Genomic DNA, 10438 nt, shown 5'->3' on the forward strand with positions numbered 1-10438 from the left:
ATTTCTAGGAGCAGCAGTTTTATGTGGTTGAAATATTTCAGACTTTGTAATAAATGAACTCTCTCTTGTTTTCTGAGAAGAAAATAGACAATATGGAATGATAAAAGAAAAACATTTTACAGATTTAAACATCTTATCTGTCAAATTATCTGTTGCTAAAGTTGTTAAAGATCTTTATAAGAGCATGGACTTGTATCTGCTGTCTTTGTCTAAAAATACGCTGCCACCCATGTGTGCTCCCCCAAGATTATACATTTCCCAACATGACCAGATCTAAGTCTGAATAATTGTAGTTTTATTTAAAATGCACTCATTCTATACATATTCTTTGGATTTTCCCTTTAGCTTTGGGCCAGATGGTGCCAGCAGGAGCTTGTAATGTGAAGCTGATCTCACAAATAAGGAACTTTTGAAGACATTGCCCTTCAGTGAACTGCTGTAATATCAAAGGCTATTGGAGTGTGTTTTGTTTTGTTTTGTTTTTTATTGTTATGTTTTGTTTCTAGAGGCAAGGTTTGGTTTATTGGTATTGAATAGAGTGAGAACACAGATTCCTTCCATTTTCCAGGTCTAAACATAAAGATGGTACTGATTATCACCAGCCTCTCCACAGAACACCACAGCAGAACAAGGAGTATTGTATATGACACAGACTCCCATGAGTAGATGAGTATTGACACCATTTCATTTTTAACTTCTCTGTTTAGGCTGTTCAGTATCTATTGGAAGACTTAGTATATGAAATAGGTGGTACAAAATAAAGTAAATTCCACAGACAAATCGAATTTAACTTTTTTACTGTTTTCTTCCATTCTAGCCATCCTGGCTTACATAGTTACAGTGGTGATGGAAGTTGGTATATGAAATTGAAGGAATGAGTAATTGTTTTCAATAGGTGCAATAGTTACTGCTGCAGGCAAATATCATAACTAAAGCAAGGTTCCAGCACATATACACAATGAATAAAAAGAGCTTCACGCACCCTGTTACATACTGGAGAAACAACAACTATTGCAGTTAAGAAAACTTCTCAGTTATTAAATACAACAAACTTAATATTATTCATTTTGTTTTAAACCAAAGATACCATATCTGAAAAAGATGAAAATAAGCTTTTAGCTTAGTGAGACATCTGATATTTTGGTGTTTGTTTTCTTTCCCAAGGAAATCCTAAGCTGAAAACCTTTCCAGAGAATAAACATTTCCAGGAAAGGTTGATTCAGCAGTGAAGATATTTTTCACTTTGAATGGATTCTGTCTTATTGTACATCTACCTAAGCCAGTATTGTGACTTACAGGAAAAGCAACACAGCTGTCTCACACTTTAAAAATTGGGTTTCTCAGCTGCCAGGGAAATGTACTTTAGCTGGGAGTATTCCTCTGTGGATAAACTTGCTCTGATATATCATGAGAAAAATGGCCTAGCCAAAATGAAGCAGTGTAAATTACCCATACTGTGCTACCTCAATGAGGTTCTAAAACTGTTTAGGAAAAAAAGCATAAAAGCATCCAGACTGAAATCTGTTGAGGTGGATATACCTAATTGGAGAAGAAGTTTTGCAACTGAAAACAGTTTGAAAATACACTTTCCCATAGATGTCATAGATTTGAAAAACCTGGGTTTTATTTTAAAGAAAGTCTTTGTTAAATATGGAGAGCTTAATCAATGTCATATATTAAATAACACCGAGTATGAGCCAGAACCACTTAAGATCCAATTTTCCAACTTATGTTCAATAACATCTAAATTGCATGAAGTTCTGTTGATCTTATATGCTTTATGGTATAAAGTTCCACTTTCCACATGAATGAACATTGAAGAATTGTGCCTTAATTTATTCTGCAATGCAGTTAACATTGAACTATGATACGTAAGACACCCTGTGAGATGATACAAACATTAGCTAAATATTTCACTTAATTTTGAATGTTTTCAGCTGTATCTACTGGCAGGAAACATTTTGCTTGGAGCACAGCCATGTATCTTCTGTTGTTATGGCCTCTTTCTGTATTCTTAAGGTCTCTAGCTATAGGGAAGTAATCTACAATTCTTGTTAAAACTTCCTCTTTCCTAAACTTCATGTTGCTTGGAGGCTTCACACTTCTTTTATCTTCAGCATTTCGAATATGCAGTTTTGAAAAAGCTGTGTAGCGAGTGAAATTAAAGGAAAGCAGTATTAACTATTTCTTCTTCTGTCTATATCTATGTTATCAGTATATCTTATTAACACTTTTATTGACTTCTGTGTTTAAAAAAATTTATTTTCCATGAGTCGATGGAATCATTTCTACACTACCTTCAAATTTATTTATTTTTTAGTGGTTTTAGCTGATTTAAAGAATGAGCAATGCTTAGAAAGTCCAAGGGGAAAAAAAAATGTTTAAAAAATACAACACACCCATATCAACACAATGGTCCAAATCTTTTTGAAATTTCAGTGTTGGAAATTATATTTGTGGCAGTTTCTATGCGTATATAACTCACTACTATTTTCATATTATCAAAATCTGGAGTAGATTTTGATTCAAGCTTCTAGAGAGGTAGGAAAATATTTTCCTTGCCATGTAGTGGACAACTTTTGGAAAAAGAATTGAATGAAGATGGTCATTGCAGAGATCTGGCTAGTAAATCCTCCTTTCACCATGTGGTTTTCTTACTTACTTAAAGGTTTGATTCATTGAATTTTAGGTGTCATTTCTAGGTAAAAACAGAAAATCAGTCAAAAACCTAGCTGCATGAGGCCTTGTTTCTTTGTTCACTAAAGTCTGTTGTTTCTACAGTTTAGAGGAATGGAAGCTGTATTTATTTATTTAACTGTGCTTAGAAGCCAGACATCACACAACAAAATATCTCAATTTTAATATGTGAGATGTATAGAATTTCATATTTCCTCTCTTAATTTTCCACTCAAATTTACAGACTTTCTCTTTTAGTCCTCGTATAACTCTTTCTTTTGTTCACCATTCTTCTTGAGAAAGAGTATTAATGTAAACATCAATATAGGCTTTACAGCCAATGTCCGTGAATTTAATTTTGACCCTGGCTAATAACAAACAGTACCTGAATCTTAATGAGATATACTCGATTCAGTAAAATGTTTCTCTTTAAAAACTTGAAAATCTCTTTGGTGTTTAGGTTACTGAATTTCTTTTCCATGTCTATGTCTCTTAACAACCCCAAAAGAAAAGAAGGAAGGAGGAATTGGTCTGTGATGTTTATAAGATATTTCTGTTTCAAGACATGTCTTCTCTTCGTCTCAGACTTCCATTATATTTTCCCTTTTAATTCTCAATTTGTTCCTGAGGAGCTATATAACAAACTCCTTTATTTCTGAAGACTCACACTGTGACAGACACTTCATTCAATCATCAGCAGGTCATTTTGGCCAGACGGGAACAGTTGTTGAATTAGAGCTTTCCAGTGGTGAGTAATTACATCAAAGAAAGGTTTGTGATGTCTGTACCTAACTAAAATAATTAATATACTCCATATATTTTTTCAATATCATAAGAATTTAGAAAATGATTCATTAGTACAGAATTCCTTATTGATGAATTCATTAATTTTTCTCAAACAGAGAAAGAATGAAACAAGTATAGTTCAGTAAAACATTTGAAAGTAGATTTGTTTTCTCTTTTATCCTTATCTTATATACTATTAATTTATATAATTTTTTGCATAATCATTTTAAGTGACTAGTAAATGCCTCCAAGGATAATATGATTTCTCTGACTTGCATTTCACTGATTAACATAACAGGTCATAGGTATTTACCATATATCCTCAAACGACAAATACAAATTCCTCACAGTAGCACATCTATTATTCTAAAAGAATGATTACATTCTTCTGTGTTGCTTTTAAGTTCTGTGATATGCAGGAGTATTAATCAATCTTATATTACTAGTTACTATTCCTCTTATCGTAGCCTCAAGCTGCTCACTACCTTTTTATCTTTTTGCATTAATGCTTTATTCACTAAATAGTTTGGGGAAGATCCAGATGAAGTATTCCCATTACCGAATACGGAAGAAGAATTTATTTACCATTTTAAGGGTGGTTCAGAAAGACATAAAAAACAAGTTCAATGTATTAAATCAGTACACCCTTAATAATTTGTATGCTTTGTTTAAGGATCTGGCCAACTATCTCCCTGGATTAATAATTTTGATTTTTAAAAAGTCTTGAAGGAAACTGAGAGTTTAAAGGACTACTTAGCTAATATATCAATAACTTTAAAAAGGTAAATGGGATGACCTGGACAATTACTGGCCTGTCAATGTGACACTGATCCTAGGTAAAAATAATGGAACGACTTAGAGGTGATTCAATTAATAAAGAATTACATACATAAGTAATTCCCATGGACAAAGACTATGGACATTGTGCCTTTGAAACAATCTTGGCACTTCTTTTATTGGTTTGTCTTTAGTTTGTGATTAAAGACAGCAGTACTGTAAATTTTCTTCTTGGCCTTATATTATCTTAAATTTTCATCAGCAATGTGGAATAAAATACTATCACTGTTCCAGTTTGCAGAAGAGACATAGAAGGTGTAAGAGAGAGTAGATAAAGATTAACTTGTAAAGAATGATATGGATTGTCTAGTTAAACTCCAAGTAATATGCTTGTAACTGTGTGAGTGAGTGTGAAGTCTAAGAGGACAATCTCTGAGAAAAATCTCCAAGGCAAATCTGTAGGTCCTACTTAAAGGTTTCTGGTATGGGATTCCTAAAAACTTGGAGCCATAGTAAAGAAAATTCCACTCTTGAGCTGCTAAGTGGTATAAGCAATTAAAAATTTGAGAATGCAGAAACAGTGGGATTTTGAATGCTAGACATATTATCTGTGTTTTGTTTTTTTTTTTTCAGTGTTTCTATATAAACTATGTATTTCTAGAGTAATAGAGAATTCCTTGATTTCCCAATTAAAAAAAAAAAAAAAGTAAGTGGGTTCTAAGAAAATAATTAAAGGATTGGACAGTATCCCTTGTAATGGAAGACTTCTGGAGCTCAAACTGATAGTTAAAAGGAAATGGATTATTCATAATCCAGAAGATCAATATGGGAAACAGGAACTTCAGAATAGAGGCTTTTCAATAAAACAGACAAGGAGAAAATAGCACATACTAGCTAAAAACTAAGGAACATCAGCCCCAAATGGAAAGCACACTTTCAATAGTGACTCTAAATGGATCTTTCTCATAGCAGTAGTGAATTTTCTAACAGGAGAAAATAGAAATTGAGATTGACAGTTTTTCTAAAAGGCGTATTCTGGCTCATGGAAGTATTAATTCAGCAGAGTTCTGATATATAGCAGGGGAGGCCAGAAAAGACAGTCACTATGATCCCATCTAGCTTTATTATTTGCAAATCTGTTAAGAGCATGCAATTTTAATGTTGTACAACATAAAAACACAATCTCTACACATGCATATTTCTTCTGCATTGACAATAGGAAAAAAAATCTACACCAATACTGTTCTAAGTTATTAGAAGTTTGGAAGATAGGTCCTCCAACTGAATGGTATTCTCACTTTGATCTCTCCCTTCTCTAGCCAGTTCTGCTCCATTTGCCTTAAATTAGACTAATGTTCTTTGGAATACAATGAAAATAACATAATTTTTAGGAATGTAGGTTTTAGCCTGTGTTGCCAGCTCTATTAGCTTCCTTGATGCTCTTGTTCTGGTTATCCTCTTTCCCACTGACTCAGGGCCTAAAACTGACTAAAAGATGGAAACATTTTGGTAACCTTTTGCCTGGATTTTTACGTGCATGGGAAGTTGTTGAGGAATCACACACTATGAGGCTTTAGGTCACAACTAGCTGGTTAGATTGTTTCTTATGCCTCTGTGTAATGCAGAGTGACTTTACCTTGTAACAGTGTGATCCTCAGAGTGCAAATAAGCAACATTAGCTCCATTCAGCAATACATGGAGGATGTATCCAACTTGAAGAAAGAGTTCAAAGTAGATTTAGTAGCAGTGGAGAAGAGTGCTTGAGGGAGCTCCTTGTCAGCTTGCATCTGTCATTCAGCAAAAGGGTGCAGGGGAAAAGACCCGATACTGAACAAGGTCATTAGAGCATTTCTGCAGACACCTGTACTGGGGACTTGATTATGGCCATGTGATAGGTATTGCCCTGATGGTAGGGCTGTGCCATGGTAATTTGTGTTGGAACAACCCTAGAAGAGGCAGATGTAAGTAAGGGCAGCTGGAGATTGTCATTTCTTAGAGGATGCTGTGTTAGAAAAACTGTGGTGGTCCCTTTCAAACCAAATTCCATGATCATCCTCTCCTCCCCACCCTGAATGTTGCCTTGAGCACCATCAAGAGCTCTGTGGGAGTGTCTGGCCTTTACAGTTGTATCCCAACACGCATCATCCTCTTACAAGCAGGCTGGAATAGCTCTGCTGCAGCAAATGCCCAACATGCTTTGAACCTGCAAGCATTTTTTGTTTTCCTTTGAGTTAGCAACATCACCACTCCTTCCCACTTCTCTTTAGCCTGTCTGTCTGCAGCACAGCCAAGGCACAGTGTTTTTTACTTGCTGTATGGTGTTGCCAGTATTCATTCCAGCAGCCTGTAGACTCTTGCTGTGGAGAAATTGTGGTTTTTTGTTTGTTTGTTTGTTTTAATTTAATTTTATTTGTTGTTGTTGTTGTTGTTGTAATGCATTCACCTGTATGTTTACAGGTAGTTCTAGACAGTTATGGTCCGGTTTTAGAAAATTGACCAAGTGAACTTTGTGAGCTCTCATCCAGTTCTCATCCAGTTGGCCAAGGTTAACTAAGCCAGGCACAGCCCTTTTTTACAGGGAAGACTGAGGTACTACTTCTGTTCAAAGTGGCCTGGGAGGCCCCTGAGCTTATTTCAAAAAGGGGCTACTATGCAGAGTGTGGCCACATTGATAGGTATGAAAGAAAAGGAAATGAAGAAATTTCTTATTTCCCATGGAGCGGAGGAAACAGAAGACACCTGTACTTTTTAACCCTGCTTCCTAGGGATCACCATGGCCCAACTGATCACCAGTACAATCTGAGAGAGCCCTTACCTGGCCTGTCTAGAGCCAGAAATAGTCAGTCTGTGACAGCACATTGACACTACTTGTTCTGTATGTGTTCATGTTGTATTTTTTGTTCCTGTTTTCAGGTTGTTGCCCACTTGACACCCATGTGTGCAACTCTAGCATAAGTCTGACACACATGTAAGACCTGTGAGTCCCTAAAGCATGAGAAATGGCATTCCTTCTGAGTGTAGTTACTCCCCCTCTTTCAAAGGACACCATATGGCAATGTTTTCTGTGCCAGCCTGGTACTGCTCTCCAGAAAGGACAGTGCTATAGTCTGTGGCATACAAATTAGCTAGAGGTGATCAAAGTAATTCAGCATGCTGATAACTCTTGCAAATTATATGCAGGTGTTTTGCTGCAATGTGATGAAGGTTTTGAAGAGTGTCACCATGTGTTATACCTTGATGTGTATCCTAAGGATGTAACTGAAAAATATTAACTGTGGGGCTGTCTTCAGCTTTACATTGTCAAAAAACAAAGATAGACTTTGCTGTAGAAATGCTGTGGATATGGCTTTTTATAGAAAACTGCTCTTTTAGTGAAGCTCAGCTAAGAAAATGGTTTAGTGGGTGACATTGGTAGTAGGGTGATGGTTGCACCAGATGATCTTGAAGGTCTTTTCCAACCTTAATGATTCTATGAAAAGTTATAGAGCCTTGTCAAAACTGCACCTTGCATTTGAAATGGTTAAGTTGCTTGCCATCCTAGTGCTCAAAAGATTTATTAGGTTAAGGCCAGACTTCCTTGTGCCTGTTATGTACTGTGAACCATAGTTAACTGAGGTTTTGAAGGACTCTTTTAATGTCCCTCTTATCCAAATGGCTGCAATTCATGTTCAACTTTATGACTTATTTTAATTGAGGCAGAAGAGTCAGAGAAATTATTACAATTGAAAGCAAGTGTTGAAAGAGACCATCAATGTTCAGAAATCAAACAAATGCACTCATTCAGCAAGTATGGATTTTCACAGGTGTTGGAATATGGGTTTTCACAGGTGTTCAATGTCCTGTCATGAAATGCCTCTCAGCTTAGAAAGGGTTTATTTTATTTTAAAGGTGTAAATTCCTGAACTTCTAAACCTTAAGAGCACAGGGAGGAACTTGTCCAGAACTTTTGTATTGTATCATGTATCATATATTTAGATGCAGTTATCCATTACATTCAAATTTTGTCACCACTAGGAATGTTCTCAGTTGAAATCTATAATTCATTACATTGCTATATGTCTTACAAATCCCAGAACAATTAAGCAGTTGTCACCTACTCTCCCTCTAGAACTGTCACTTTTCATGATTGATATTATGGCACTGTCCTCTACACAAGGCAGGATGTATAACTTTTCTTTAAGAATTACCAAGGTGATGGAGCTGTTATTAGAAAAGTTGAGATCATTACCTACCTCAGAGATCCATATTTCTTTTTACTTGTCCAGGAAACCTAAGATGGTCCTCCTACAGCTCATGCAGGTTTCCACAAGACATAACACAGTAAACATAAGACCCTATGTCATGTTCAGATACTAGTATTTTTAAACATTTTTAATATATAACTGTGCAAAAGGAATTGTAGATTTATAGACACCCCCCCCCAAAAAAAAAAAATCATCAAATTTATTTATTCATTCATTATCAAAATGATTATTGATAAAGCTCATTATAACAGATATTCCTTCTGACTTGGTAATTGTCTAGAGCAGCGGCGAGTGTAGTAACATTAATATCTGAATGTCCTGGACCAGTGTTGACACTGTGAGAGAGGAGAGGAGGATGTCATCAACAGATCAACTGCAGTAATTATCCACATTATATTTAAGTCAATTTTCTTTAATTTAAAACTCATTTTGAACCCAAAGCCTGTTGAATTCAGTAAAAAAGGCTCTCTGACTCCATCAAATAAATTTAGGAGGGAATAATTTATTTAATTGACCTAGAATTTAATAACAGAAATTTTATTACCCCTAGTTCATGCTATCTCCAAATACCAAGATTTACAACTATAGTATGTCAATGAACTAGTGTTATGTGTTCTTAAGTAAAATGACTATGAGCCACCTGATCTTCCTTTAATTTTTCAAGTATTTCTATTTGTAAGCTAACAGTTAGTACTCTAATTTTTAAACAAATATAAGTACCATTAAGTATCTTTTTCTGTAACAAAGGTAATTTGGATATTAAGTTATAGCACATCATTTGCATCTTTACAAATACGCGTAGGGCAAAACAATTGATACTTCATGTCTTGTGGGCTCAGAACATAACTTTACAATACTTCGTATCATGTTGGTTAAATGCTTTTTACTTTAAAATATTCGTATATTGCTTTCTTGAACTTGCAAAAGCTATGTTTTCATGGTAGTATGTTTCTTGAATAATGCAATTTCAATGTTTTCTATTTTTTATCTTTTAAAGATACATAATTAAAAAGAAGTTTAATTGTGAATATAAATCTTGTTCAATATGAACCTTATATATATATATATGTACACATATATAAATGGAAAAAAAAAAAAGAAAATGTGATTAGTCTAAAAATAGGTGGAGGGTCTTTTTTTTTTTTTTTTTTTTTTCGTTTTCCTTTTTCTTTCTCTTACAACAGCCACTCTAAAGAAAATAATGTGTTTTTTTGTGTGTGTGTTTTTTTTTTTTTTTCTCTATTTAAATGAAATATCTATAGGATATCTGTAAATATTTGTATGTAATAATTCTGAAGAAATCTGTTATCACTTCATTTTTATTACAGTAAACTAACAAGAAGGAGAAAATAATAACAAAACAGCAGTCACTTGTGCTTTGATTGAGTGGCTTAGGAGCTGATCTTGTAGGAGATGATCATTAGAAACTGATAGTAACCCAGCAGTTGCATCACTTGCCTTCCACCTTGCTGCATACCATGGTCGCAGGCTTGAACAACACCCCAGGCCACCATGTGGGCTTCTTTAGAGGTTGGTGGAAGCCTAGTGGTTATTCCCTTTGACTGGCTGTGGTCGCAGGTTCAAGCTACACTCCAGGCCACTTCACAAACTTCCCCTTCTACTCTGTCCTTGTGAGGCTCTACCTGGAGTCCCCAGGACAAGAAGGATGTGGACCTGTTGGAGTGGGACCACAGGAGGGTCATGAAGATAGTCAAGGAGATGAAAATCTCTCCTACAAAGAAAGGCTGAGAGAGCTGGGGCTGTTCACCCTACAGAAAAGAAGGCTCTGGAGTGACCTCACTGCAATCTTTCAGTACTTGAAGGGTACTTATAGAAAAGATGGAGTGCAACCCTATGCTCAATCAGAGAGTGACAGGATGGGGTGGAAACCCAAACTAAAAGAGGGGAGATTTAGATTAGGGGTTAGGAGGAAACTCTTCACTCAGAAGGTGGTG

The 10438-nt window shown here is 35.4% G+C and overlaps 1 long non-coding RNA gene across 1 annotated transcript; it reads right to left on the minus strand.

Annotated features, from left to right (window-relative positions):
• Nucleotides 1–780: 780 nt before the first annotated feature.
• Nucleotides 781–6044, minus strand: LOC137848355 (uncharacterized). Its single transcript, XR_011091305.1, has 2 exons — nt 5876–6044; nt 781–2144 (listed from the first exon to the last, which is right to left on the minus strand). It is a non-coding gene; the product is annotated as an uncharacterized lncRNA (long non-coding RNA).
• Between the last annotated feature and the right edge of the window lie 4394 nt (nt 6045–10438).

This window comes from Anas acuta, chromosome Z, assembly GCF_963932015.1.
Source record: "Anas acuta chromosome Z, bAnaAcu1.1, whole genome shotgun sequence".
NCBI classification, from domain to species: domain Eukaryota; kingdom Metazoa; phylum Chordata; class Aves; order Anseriformes; family Anatidae; genus Anas; species Anas acuta.